The sequence below is a fragment of the Carassius carassius genome, chromosome 3 (genome assembly GCF_963082965.1).
Source record: "Carassius carassius chromosome 3, fCarCar2.1, whole genome shotgun sequence".
NCBI lineage: Eukaryota > Metazoa > Chordata > Actinopteri > Cypriniformes > Cyprinidae > Carassius > Carassius carassius.
This window is the reverse complement of record NC_081757.1, coordinates 17,663,503-17,678,737: the sequence shown is the minus strand read 5'-3', so window position 1 is coordinate 17,678,737 and position 15,235 is coordinate 17,663,503.

The window sequence follows — 15,235 nt, the reverse complement described above, 5'->3', positions numbered from 1 at the left end:
AAGAGAATTAAAGGAGGGAAATATTGCTTATAAACCGAATACTGAACGTGAGAATGACAGGAAGAGAATGCTTTTGGACATAAGAGGGCGCTCATACAACATTTATAATTTTCATATTTAAGCCGAGTGTAGGCTACGCACCAAACACGTCTGCACAGGCACGATTGTGCTTATGTATCAGCATGTGATACATGCTTATGTATGTAGCAGCATCACTGTTGTAAAAACAGTTTCAAATCATAAGCCCTCATGATTATGGTATTATTTCATAATTTATATGTAGATAATTCTATGTAGACTACTGTACTATGGGCTATTAGGCTACTAAGAGTATTCAAAGATTATTCGTGGATAGTAGGCTACATGTCAAATGGTACTTTCCTGTATATTACATTATTATAAATCTACGTATACTATATACCTTTTTAATTAAGCTACCACAGTTTTCTTCATGTGGTCAAATAGTTTCTTATGACATGGCCTACTGATTTTCAAGAGACACATATTTAAAGGATTTTTCAGACTAATTTGCTTGCACTTTTATTATGGATTTGCCAGAATGACATAACTCAGCAATATTACATTTATTATTATTATTATTATTATTAGGCCTATTTCAGCTCATAATATGCAAGGTAAAGGGCTTTGTAAACAGGATTATGTACATTTGTTAAGGGTGGGGCATTAGAGAAATAAAAGCAGATTTAGCATACACTGCTTTATACACAAAATACAACAGTTTATTTAGAATAAAAGAAAGTTCAGTAATGTGAATATATAGGATAGTAGTCTAAATATATTTTATATAGCCTATGTTATTAAATTATACTAGACTATATATTTTTTTAGTCCATGATGTCTTTTATGTTAAGCACGTCTGGTTAAAGTTAGATAGGCTACTCTGCAACAAGTATGCTACACTTAGCCTTCTTCTATTAGCTTCACGCGCACGCTGTTAAAACACAAGCAAAAGCATAAGTCATAACACAAAATGAAATGAAAAGTTGAAGTGAAACAATTTGCATTGGGATTGGATTAAATGTTAATTCGTTCCCAAACTAAGCCCCTAACAATCTACTCTCTTCCATTTACCCCCCTCTGATTATTTTTTCCACACGGATGCGCCCATTCATTAAAATAAAATTATAAACATAAAGGATATCTCGGTATTAATATTTCCTCTTTTTGTTAAAGCTCAATCAACCATAATGTCCTAATTTTTCTCTCCGAACCTCATTTCGCTTTATCTCGCTAACCAAAGATGGGTGTCCCAAAAGGGATTTATTTCATTTATCGGGATTATTGAATTAAATTAAACTAGACACTTAACGCAGTCGGGGCGCGGCGAGCCCGTCTAGGCCTACTTTAAGCTGAACTTAAGTGTGATGTAGGTAGAGGCACGCAGTCGACTTCCATCTGCATTCAACTGCTTTTGCCTACATCAAATTTGACGATGATCGCCAGAAAAGCAGTGAGCTGAAGTGAAGGTATGTTCGATGGTGGAGCGATTATTTTTGTTACACAGTCACGTAACATTTTTTAATAATGAAAAAAAGGAAAATTTAATCGAGACTGAATTAGGGAAAGTTAAATAAGTATGAATATTCACTTTTGCAGCAGACACATTTAGCACTTCAAGGCAATATGAGCTATTGAAACTATTTTCTATGAAATGTTTTTGAGCCCCTTTCTCTGAGCTGCCTGGCCTGCTTAGCTCATTTAAAGACAAAAATCAAGTTCTTAATGAATTAAATACTTTTCATGTTTACTGGTAGGCTACACACTTGTTTCCGGTCAGCAGTAATTCAGCACACAAACAGCAGGTGGCAGCCTTTCTCTATCATTGTTTCTCTCCCAGGTTGAACTTCTAAACCCCTCTGTGATGTTGCTTTCCCAAGCCTCGGAGCTCATGCCTGTGAAAAGCACTGCCTATTAAAATTATTTTAAAAGGCAGCACCACGGTTATAACCATTATCTCCCAAAAACTGGTGCCACACACAACAGCATGTGGCGGCTGCCGCAAACAAAGGCATGGCACTTTCCTCCCCGATCGCCACGGTTACAGCCCCAATGCTGCCAGAGGCAATTACAGCCCTAACGAAGTGTGAGGTCTGAAAGAACCAATCACCGCTAATAAGATCAAGACCTAATGCCATGCCACCCTCCAACACCTCTCTCTCCCACATTTCTTTCTCTGCTCCTCTGGTGTGTTGGTCACGGCTGAGCTTGAGACAACAGCGCATTGGTATTTCACACACTTGAGGGTTAGAGACCATTATTTTTACTCTAAATTTGAACTAGATATTTAAGGGTTTATGCTTATTCAATTAGTGGACCAAAGCTTGCTTCTCCAACATGCTAGCTTCGGCTCTTCACATCTTGGGTCCTGCAGAGTTCAGAAGGCTAGGCCTACATCTTTTTATTTTTATTTTTTATTTTTAATTATGATTCAGGTTACCAAAGGCAATTTTTATATACATGTGGTGTGTTGTTCCCTGTATTACCATACAGGTGAAGATGGATTCCAAATTAATCTCCCATAAGCCTTTTATTTTAGTAAATCAAAAACATAAAGCACAATCAGTGAAGTCCGATCCCTGAGCTTGACTCTTCTGGTCATTTTTAGTGAATCAGCATCATGCAGTGTGATCGGTTAAGTCCCACTTCCGAGCCTGACTCTTAAGATTCTTTATAGTGAGTCAGAAACATACAGTGCAAACAGTGAAGTCAGATTCTCAAATGAAGAACTCTGAGAAGCTGGTTCTTTTTAGTGAATTGAAAGCAGAGTGACAAGTGAAGTCTGATTCCTGAGCGAAATAATTTTATGAGACAGTTCTTTTTAGTGTATCAGCGTCATACAGTGCGACCAGTGAAGTCAAATTGTCAAGCAAATGACTTTTATGAGCTGATTCCTTTAGCGATTTGAAAACAGTGTGACAAGTGAAGTCTGGTTCCCTAGGCCTAGCGAAAGCCTTTTATAAACCGGTTTCTTTTAGTGAATCTACATCATGCCACGTGAAGTCTGATTCTTATGAGCCAGCTCTTTTTAATGAATCAAAAACATATACATTTCATTTGGAGCAGTTTTCAATAAAGCTGGGCAACATACTGAACCACAACTCAATTTTGTCCAACTCGTGACCAAGCACTGGTTTTGTATTAAACCAAAATATACATTATGTGTTTTTTAAATGGCATTTACAATACTAAATGAACAAAATAGTATTTTACTTTGACTAATTGCTAAAATGATCTCAGTATTAAAAAATATGCATCCTTCGTTCACAATTTCCTTCTCAAAGTCTCAAAGAAAAGACTTTATCACTACTGAGTCTAATAAATTCAGACTTTATTATATTCAAGGAAATAATTAGACTAAAGTGGCAACTATGAGGCAGTCTTCCAGCAAACCCGTCCGAGGCATGTGTCAGCTTTCAGGTGCTGGTGTTGAATGCTGGGTACAGAACAGACACCTGAGACATCGGCGGTGTGTGCATGTGTCCCTAAACAACCCTGAACAAGTTCAGATCCTCCTGCTATCATCTCATCCTTACAGCTCATCTTTCAATGATGGAGAGACAGTTGACGAAAGAAAAACAAAGAAAGTCTTCTTAGATCAGCTTGTTCATGGAGGCCTTACTCTAACCTGCTGCTTAGGGAGACGAGGACATTAGTGACAAAGGGAAATCAGAGCATCTGCGAGCTGATGCAACGGATGAATATGTATAAGGCTCTTTCTCTCTCTGTCTCCTTCCCCCCCGATGGCCTCGCACACCCGTGGTTTTGCTCAGGGAGTCCGCGCTTCACGTGTGTAGCATCGCTGTCGCTCTGGCAGCTTGCTAAATAATTTGTGCTCTGTTAGTGGGGTCATTGGATAGAGAAGCTGAACTCTGAATAATTTATCCACAGATACAATCTGAGCTGCCCTCTCTCATATCCTTCAGCTTTCAGACGGCCGGCTGCATGCACGCTGGCGCACAAACCTGTTACCGCTAACACGTTCATTTAGATGGAAATAAGCACCGACAAAATGGGAAATACAGGGCTGGCGGACTTTGTCCTGATTGTGACCCAGAGGATATGTAAGAATCTCATCGTTTTCCATAAACACAGAAAAATTTGCCTGTGGATTATGTGGATGGAAATGAGACAAAAGGCAGCATGGCCGATGGGCTTTGTATATACCTACCTAATTGCTTTTCATTATTGAGCAGACAATGGGAACCTGAGGAGAGGGATGAAAGGAGTACAGTTGTTCTTGTTAGGGTTGAAATGTACTGTATTGATGTGGCTGTGTCTCAGATGTGCTGAAACAAATAGAGAATCGCACCTGATGGCTTGTCGTGCCTCCCGCAGAATATTAATGAGAGCATCCTTCGTTACAGTGAGATCAGACACTTGGACAGAAAGAAATGCACACCTGGACACCGCACACCTGAATACTGAACACAGAGCAGATGAACCTCCTGTAGAGCTTTTTGTCAAGGAATCAAGCTTTTTCATCACCTGGAACAGAGCACAGCAGTGGGTGGCTACTTTCTCGCTGGCCTGGGTTGCTTGCAGTGCATTTTCCCATTCATTTTCTCCACATGAGCATGAAGGTTCTTCAACAAACCAGATCTTAGTTGAATCACATCATATACAACTATGTTTGAAAATCAAAAAGAAAATCAGAAAGTGCTTATAAGTGAATGAACCTTAGTCTCATTAAGCTTTACGAAAGGTTTTCAGGTTAACAGTGACTTGGTTTGATGTTTATGTATATATATATATATATATATATATATATATATATATATATATATATTTTTTTTTTTTTTTTAATTAAAAGTATAAAAACTGTAAAGATTGAAGTTTGAAAATCTCACATTGACCTACATTGATCCCCATTCATAATCTAACAAACAGTAATGGCCACATGGTAAAATTTGCATACTGAAATTAGATTTTTTTTTTTTTTTTACATCTATGTAAACATATAAGGCCCATTCACACCAATGATGACTTTTTTTTTTTAATGAAAAATCAAAACAACTGACAGCCAGTTAGAATCTACCAGGCTTTAAACAGCTTAAACATTTAAAAGTGGCAGAAGACATAACTGCAGCCTTCCTTATAATACACAAGACATTATCATCTCTTGATGTGGATGCCAATATAATTATCCATATAGTTATCATGAATTGGCCTTTATACACTGTTACAAGTCTTATGCACCAATTGAATACATGCCATACACCTAAATCCTAATCCTAACCTTACTTAAAACCCTAATGCAATTTTTTTCCTGCTTTACAAGCACAAGTTTTTTTTTTTTTTTTTTAGTTTGTATTTTTCTGTGCACAGAGAAGGACCTCACAACAGCTCTGGTAAACCACTGGTGGAATGATCAGACAATTACCATTGAAAATTTCCAAGAGACAATTATGAGAAGGGAAGAGCGGGACAAAAAGCAGAAAAGAGGCCAGTCATCAGATAACCGCACAGTTGGATGTGTCTCTCTCTATCAGATCTCACCAGTGTGGCAGACAGACTTGACTGGTTCTCACCGCAAGAGAACTTTAAACTGGGAACATCCTGTTTCCTGCGAACAGCAACTACAAATGACATAATTACACTAAGCCAATGCAAATCACTCATTGTATTACTGTCCCTAAGATTCCCTTGCAGTACAACAAATTGTGCCTAAACACAGCACAAATACTACATTTCTGTGGCTAAAAGAGCTGCAGATTTTGTGTGTTTGTGTGTGTGAGTCTCTTGTACAGTATGTCCCATTTGCTCTCCAGCTGAAAACCAGTATTATATACATTTAAATAAAGCCATAATGTGCTAATTTTACCCAGCCTCCAAAGATTAAGTTTTCCAATATCCCCAATTAGTGCAAAACGCCTGACCCTCCACCCCTCACACCAGCTATAATGAATTGTCAGCTAATCTATCCCATCCCCTGGACATTAGTTATCTGGAAGCATAAGCTAATATGAGCAGTATAGCCTCATTTTTCAGATCTGTGCTCACACCGCGCGCCTCTCACTTAACGCTCCAAGTCAGATGTGCCATGAGCCACAGCTTTAATATATCATGCAAAATTAGGTCAATATTAATAAAGCACAAATCCAAATGAATGCTCCACATATGCTGTAAGGTTGGAGGTTTTAATATAGGAAAGGTGTGTGAAATAAAACATGCGTCTTCTGGACTGGAAATGAAGGCTGTTTTTAGCAACAGAATGACTGGAGAGAAAAGAAAGGGAAGAATAGATACAGAGTTGAAAATCCTCCATAAATCTGGACGTTTTACCTCAAACCAGTCCGCAGATGAAAAATGTGAGTTTACGGGAATAACTCTGACTGTGAACAATGCAGCAGTGTGTTTGAGTGGGAGTGTGTTTGTGTGGCAGGTCTGGAAGCACTTTGCGTCCAGCTTTTCTTTTGTCTTAGTCTGGACAACTGTCCTTTGAAATCTGCTCACATGCTCATAAATTCAAAGTGCTCTTGGATGACGATCTTGTCAACACACTCTCATGAGGAAACATCACTGTAGAGACATTCTTGTGCTGTATGACTCCACTGTGATTCAGCATTCGCCTCATTTCATAGCTTTCCATTACTTTAACCAAGGCTAAAACCTGTATAATTTAGATTTTTTCCCCCGAATGTCTGCGATGCTTTTCCATCAAATGAAATTGACTTTTTACTTTAAAAAAAATAAAAATAAAATAGGATTGATGTATACTTTCTTTCTTGAAAAAATTTAAAAGCATAATGTAATTAATACAATTACTAAAGCCAAACGTCAGTTTTCTGTTTTTTTTTCTTTACTTTCTATTTATTTTCTTTAGGACAAAGTAAATCACAAAAGCACCGTAAAATGTACTGCAGCAGTCCATTTTTACTTGTGCAACATATTTAAGTCTTCTAAAGTCAAACAATAGACACTATTGACTATTTTTATTTTTAGCTATTTTGTTTTATGTACAGATTTGTCCCCCCCCATAATTTATTGAAAAACTAGCACATGGTTGTTTTCACTGAATCTGATGTCATCCTGCAGTCTAATATGCTATTCTTCATTCCAAACTATCAACAGCTGTCTATTAAATCAACAAAGGATCTGTCTAATACACAAGAAGGAGTATGCTATTTTCGAATCACTCTTCACAATTTAAATAAATGAATTTAAGAAACTGTGAATAGGAATAATTTTAGGGTCTGAGGCTTATCTCCCACACACATTTCAGACCACTGTGTTTAATTGATAGCTGTTGCTTACAGGAAAACACACACACACACACACACACACTGAGATTCAATTGGCATAAAACATACATTAGCATTTTTAAAAGATGGATTAAAACCTTAATCCGAGCAAATTTACAGACAGCTCTTCATGCGAAGAGATGGTCTCTGCTTAAATGCCCCTAATGGAGAATTACTGGCTGGCAAACTGAAAGACACTCAGGGATGGAAAGAAGTTTTTCCAAAAATGTAAGCTTAAAAATTTAATTCCTTAATCTGTATTTTGAAATGGAAGATTAAGTGTTAAGGATGTCCAACTGACAAGACATATTGGTTTTTACGTCAACTTTTCAGGTGAGACGTCACCATAACCATAACCACACTACTACTAAACTTCATGTATAGCCTATCTAGTCACAGAGAACATGCATCAATAACAAGTGACAGTTCACAACCTTTCATAACCATAACCTTTTGGTAGGTTGATGTAATTCATCTAATGGAAAATGACAATATTTAGAAAATAAGTACAAGAATATCTTATAACAACTCCAGTTACAACCTGTTAAAACAAAGGTGTTGTTAGGTTGGACTGAAATCAAACGCATTAGAAAGTCAATCCATTCCTCACCTGTGTGTTAATATTAATATCCTCTCCTCTCATCTCGCTGTACATCACTCATCAGACAAGGGTTTGCACTCAACTCAGTGTAGGAATATTTTATTACACGGATTGTTAAAATCAGAACACTGTTCAGAATTAATAAACAACGGACTATATTGCTCTAAGAGGGAGAAATCCTCTTATTTTTTTATTAGCTGGTGTTACTGGAGGATCATGATTATTTTAGTGAGATTGTCCTGGTGAGGTATTTTAAAGTACAGATCCATTAGACAGAGAGGTTTCTTCTGTCTATTCGCCATTATCAGAATCGCACTGCTCTCAAAAAACAAAGTTTTAACTTGATGTTTTTGACTGGTACCAAAAACATCTGTGCGCACACATCAAGCTATACTGACATTTGCACACACACACACACACATTGGAGCACAAAAAGGGTCTACTGAAACGAGTGCTCTTATCCACAAGTTTGCTCTATACAGTTAAGTTATCCTCACACTATTTAAGATAAGGGATTTGCACCCATTTTTCATTTTCAGTTTGAATCAAGTCTAGGACAATCATTTTTAAATTCAACCACATGGAGTTTTTATCTTTAAAAAAAAGCATTTTCATTATTAACAGAATAAAAGTTAGGATTACTTCTTAAAAATATTCACAGAAAAAAGCAGAAACATTTGACAACCCACCTGCCCTCTGAAAGGACAAGAAAAAAAGAGAGAAAAAGGCAAGAGAAGAAATAGGAGATACAAAAATAAAACTTGAAATGAAAGTTCAAGAGGAGTTTGTTCATCTCATTCTGTCAATCACAAGATTGCAGGCTCCAAAAGTTTACAACTACTAATGAAAAGCTTCCCCCCACCCCCATTATAAATTATTATATCAGAATAACAGATCTTGCATAAGCACCCTTTAGTGAAGATTTATACATTACATTGTGTGTCTTTATTTAAACATGTATTTACTGAAATAAATTGTAGATTGTATATTCTTGCGATATGGCATTGTGGTTTTAAATAAAGAGCATGCATGTTTTTCATTAATGGGACTGACATAAGCAATGGTATGCATCACCACACCCCAGCAGCACCTTCACCCTTCATTCAAACACGTGAAGAAAACAGTTAACCTTCTTCCAAAGTGTCAGCAAAAGATAACATCACTCCAGCCTCTCCCAAATCTGTCTTTCTTATTCTCTGTACCATTTCTGTGTGTCTAACAACTACTGGAATCAAAATCTGCTCTGAATTTATGAAAAGAGAAATACAGATAAAGAGACATTTTCACCCAGGGGCTAAACAATGGTTTCATATTTGAACCTATATCCAAAAGCTATTTTTCTTTCCAGATTTTTAAAGTTGTTGTGTGTATGTGTGTCCATAATTATGGTCATCTTCTATGTCTGATGTGCATTAGTGGCTTGAGCATTGGCCAATGCAGTTGGACAGACCAAAGGATAAAATTCATAGCAGGGAGAATCGTCTTTTGACATGGCTTGGCAACGAATATCAGACTTTAGCAACAATAAAGCTAATTTGCTTTGAACCAAATGATAGGAATCAGTTAAAGTTGCAAGGACATAAATTTAAGTGGAATCCAATTTTGAAATAATTCTCCCCAAATAATATGATGTCGCTCTGGAGGGAAGATGCTGTTTAATGGGATAAAATCAAAACAATGTAGATGACCAAATTAAAAACAGAAAATTCAACAGCAACAACAACAAAAAAAATACAATATATGGTTGATTGTTATAGTAAAATAATCTTGTAAATTGTGCTACAGCTCCCACTAAAAAAAAAATGGGCTCCTACAAAACAATCACGATATACACATTTTAAAAATTTTAAAGGAATATTAATACTGAAGTCCTCTCAGATTGTTTTCACATGCAGTAAAAAAAAAATAAAATAAAAAAATGAGAGCAAGAGTAGTAGTATTCCACTGTGTGGTAAAAATCTAATATATTTTTATTTCAATTATGATAATTAAGATAATTTAGTCATGGTATTGATGAAACCAATCAAAAGTCAATGGAAAACAATCATTCTTAATTCAGTTAAAAATAAAGCCAATTATATGGAACAAGATTTTAGATTTCCTCTTTTGAGTTACAAAAAGTGAAATACTTTAGGTTGATCTGGCAAGACTAGCTCCGAAATTAATTTATCTTAAAATGGAAATAAAACATTTAAATATGTTACATATTTTTCTTGCTGTTGAATTTTGAGGTCAAATTTCAACAGTGCATTATTGATAATATTATGTGCAGACCATAAAATACTATTTTATGTAAAGTTTAAACAATCAACACAGGCTTGGCAGCACCACTGATGCTCACAGAGATATACCAATCTCATAGTTATTCTAGCAGAAGAACAGCACACAGTGGTAATGTGACTCGCTGTATGTATGTGTGAGTGTGTGTTTGTATTTTAATGCGTCGCTAGGGCGATATTGGCTTTTCTTTCATCATTTCACATTACCCACGAGCCATCTCTTGCTCGCAGACAGACACAGGTAAATAAGGCCCAGCTCTTGTCACTGATCCGCATTCCAAATCAACGCTAATCATCATCATTGTCTTCATCATCATTACCATAATCATTATCCCTGTCATTTCTGCCACTGTACAAACTAGATTTCTCTCCTCTCGCTACCCTTCCGCTAATCTCCATATTCATAATGGGGACGGATATTCTAATGATGTGTGTGAATATTCCTGAAGGCAGTGTGGATAACTGAGACTAGCAGCGCTGACAGTGTGGTCTGGTCACATCCTGCTCGCGTCTCAGGTGTGAGTCCTTCATTTAGCACCGATTACCATGACGCCCAGCTTATGCATGTCACTTCCTTTCCTCTTCACAATTTAACCAAGACTGAGGCTGTTGCCGTGGCCGCGAGCCCCGGTGGCGAATTAGGCGGTACGCTGCCGACTACCCGGCCTCCCGTCACCTCGTCTGTGAGCCTGCAGTTGTCAGGCGTGTGAAAATCACCCAGCCAGGCCTTCAAGGATCAGGAGCGCGTGCATGCTGCTGCATGAACTGACGCCTGCTATGTCCAATTAAAGTCTGAAGCGCTGTAACTACACATACAGACTCTTGGGCACGCACACACTTTGTGTCGCTATCTGAGTAGATTATTGGTCTGTCTCCTGATTCAGAGCGTCCAACATCCATTTCCTTTTCTTTAGCAGGAGCCGTCACTCCTGTCTGCTGAGTTATTGCCAATGGGAACATGCATCTTCCACACACTCAGAAGCCCACCCTGTGTTATGTCCTGAAAGATGTGAGGGCCGAGGCCTTTGTGCACCTATCAGTGCTGTCCTTAGCAAAAGTGATAGATTAATGAATGACAAATGTCTGTGATGAAAACTCACACAAGTTTAAATCCACGGTAGCCCAGTAAGATGTACATCACCAGGCTGGAACTAGAAGAACCATTCTGTGACCATGTATTTGCTTCAAACCTGAAGTTTATGAAAACATACAAGATAGTCAGCATTGTTGTAATCTTATTGTGAATAATTTAATCATGAATATATTTTTTACTTGGTAAGTTGTAATCAAAGTATCATCACTCAGTCCTCCAATGAAAACAGACTTCTCTCTGGTAATGTATGCCAGATCTTTTTTTTTTTTGGAGTGCAACTAGTGCTGGGTGATATACCAGGTTTTAATTACACACGGCATGATGATAAAAAAATAATAAAAACAAAAACAAAAACCGCATTCCGGATTTGGGGTGTAGAGTTTATGTGATGTATCTCAGAGGGAAACTGTCTTCAGAAAAGCTTATATGATATATATATATATATATATATATATATATATATATATATATATATATATATATATATATATATATATATATTTATATATATTTTATTCTTAACTCCCCATAATGCATATTAATGTGGTATTTGAAAGCACAGTGCTGCTCTGTTTACAGCAAGGAAACGTTCTATCGCTGCTGTTCCATAATTGCCACCTGCTGTCAGAGAGTGAATTTGCGTTCTTATACAGAAAATAATTATAAATAAAATAAATAAAAACTGTTATACAGATTTTCGGTCAAGCTGCCCAGCACTAAATCCAATTAACAGTCAGTAAACCCAGTTAGCCAAGTCCCCGCACTACATTTTTCAATAATTCATTTCACTTGGATTTTGGTTCACAATACCAAAGATCTATTGCTACTTCCGTTTCATCATAACTTTAAACGATTGACATTATTAACGAAACATCCACTCACTGGTGCATTCATTAAAGAAGTAGCCATGTTGACTATTTACTCCCTCTCATGTTGTTCCAAACCTGAATTCTATACTTTAATGACAATTCTTTCAGTCATTCGACAATCCCAGTCCCCATTCACTGTTTCATTACAATGAGACTAGTGGTCAGAATATATTCCTTTATATCATCATAAATCATCAAAAAGTCATACAGGTTTGGATCAACAAAAGGGTGAGTAAATAATGACACATTTGTAATTTTTTTTAGGGGGTGATCTATTTCTTTAATATTTAGAAGTGTATACCCTTATGTAACACATGTCTGACCCTGTTGCATGAGACTACCTTGTTTTGATTTTTGCTGTTTTGTTTTTAGCAGTTGAATGATCGCCATCTAGCACAGCCACTGAAAATGTGGTCAGATCTTCATGGAACCGAAGGGTAAGCCATGTAATTCTGATGCTGGGACTACAACATTTATTGTTCGAAAATTGTTTTTGCAAACCCACATTCCTGCAGGCCCGTTTAGTGACCTGCTCTCTAACTGTGTTTTCTCTCATTCTCTTGCCACACACTGAGCTGTTTCTCTGCCATCCCTGTTCGCATAAACCCTAAAACAAAGAGAAAAGTTGGACGTTTTTCAGTGGTTTGTTGTGTGTGTGTAGTCACGGTGGCCTGTCTAGCTTTCATCATGCAAGGATCTCCACGACAATGAAGTCATCGCAGGGTCAGTCTTGCACATGAAAGCGAGGCCTGCGTTCACTAAGGATTTGTGGGCAAAATCTTTTTACCAACTATGAAATACATACGCAGACATACACTCAGCATTTCAGGCTTCACCTGGTTATGGTTTATTGAACAATGCAAGAGCAGATGAGTACAACGTCAGCATAAATTACAATGTAGATGCCTTCCGTTTCAAAAGCAAATGATGTTTGTGATATTTTTGTGTATAAACAGCTGGAAAACAGCTTAGAATCAAGCTCTCAACTAAAGCCACTCAGCATCTGGGAGCGGGTGGGACCGTATGCGAGATATGTTTTACAGCACGGTGATGAAAAAGTCACCATGTCAAATGTCAGCGGAGTTCACGGCAGAGCTGTGTTGAAAGGAGGATATAGAGCGCTGAATCTGCTTTGCCAGGAAGCTGGTGTTTCTAAAGCTACTTATGTTAATCAAACTTTTATATATTTGTGGTTGTTTTCACTTTGAAACAGAACAGATTTCTCCGCCTTTAATTTTTCTGTCCCTCATATCAGAGGAAAGCAGAGGGTGTGCGATCATCCCGGCTGTGCCCTTCTCAGACATGTGTTACGTGAGGATAACAAGTCGTGTTTCTAAAGAGCTCGCTTTTTAGCCGCAATCCACTCTCAGATGAAGAGGAAGAGGAAGGAAATAAGACAGAGAGAGGGGAAGAGACAAAGAAAGGCACTTTCAAGCTTTGCATTTTAGTACAGGAAACAGATTTAGCAGAGCTGATTCCTGTCTTCTGTATCTCCATTCTCTCCATTTTTTATTCTTAAAAAACAGAGCGTGAACCTTAATCTCATGTTTTAAAGATTCTTTGATGGGAAAGTCTAAATATTTCAATATGAGGCTGTTTTATTATTCAGGATGTTCACAGATGTTTTAACATCCACCGAACGGTGCTTTCTACACACACACACACACACACACACACACAAACACACACACACACAGAGAGACACAGGTACACTGCTCCAGCCAGCAATATTACATGGATTAGCATGATATATGAAATATTTAGTAGATTCGTCTTTTCTTTCCAGTCCTAAAATCTAATATATCAAATGACTGCCAAATGACATTAAAAAGACAGGCAGTGTGAGAGAGAAAGCTTTTCATATTCAAATACAAGCCAGGGGAAATACAGCAAAGGAAAAGGTTACTTGATTTAGCACACAACCCTGACTGACCTACAGTGAAGAGAGCCACAGAGAGAAAAAATGTCTATGAAAGAAAAAGAGATTGAAAGAAACATGACTGATAAAATACACGAGGAAGCAGACAAATGAAAAGGTATAGTTCACCCAAAAATGAAAATTCAACATAATTTATCATCATATATCTGAATCTGATTTATTTTTTTATTTTTTTATTCTTGGATATGCAAATGGTAGGGGAAAATAAATTTGCAAACATTATGTGAATGTTTTTTTTTTCACTAAACAGTTAAAAAAAAATGTTCCACATTAAAATGTTTCAGATCAAGAAAACTAAATAAAAAACCTTACCATGAAAGATGTATTGTATAATGAATGTTTTTGTACTAACATTTTGATAACATTAGGCCAGGCCAACTGGTCTTTAACGGAGGTTCTAATAATGTTACTGAAATAACCTTGCCAGAATATTCTGAGAATGTTCCCTGTTAGCTGGCCAGTACATTCTAGAAGCACACATATTAACAGTAAGCATTTACAATGGTAATGAAACACAAACACTTTCTAGAACAAAATGTTTCAATATCCACTTTTGATTTCTTGAAAAAGAAGCAATGCTTCTAATCACAGTATAATACATTAAATTGATACTGCAAACTCTAATAAGTCAGGATCATGAAATACTAATGTTGTCTCAAAAGTTTTCCCCCTACTTTTTATTCTCACATTTATGAGACTTTTTGAGTGTTAATTAGTGTGCCCCTGAGCTCTGGAGGGAGAAGAACAGACATCATCTTGAATCATCCTGACAGGACAGCATGGCCCAATTACAGCGATGCTCCGTTTCACTTTGATGTAGCGGAAAGAGAGATAGATTGGGGCGAATCACTTAGAGACACGTGCACACACACGTTATGGTAATGATGTGATTTAGCCCCAATGCTAAACTCTATGTAGCACCTATAAAGACGACGCTAATGCTAATTACGCCGCTCTAGCGGAAAGGAAGAGGTGGGGGTGAGCTACTATTTTGCCCAAATGAAGAGGCTCTTATGTACATTGTCAATGAAAATGAGACAAAGTGACTTTTCACTTATCAGGGTTTAATTATACACGGGGTGATGTGAGAAAAAGGTCACAGGGCGGAGTTTCCTGCTTTTACATCGAACCTGTTGGGTGTCTTCCATTAATTAGAGCTTTGGAGAGAATAAAGAGAGTGGAAGATGAGAGG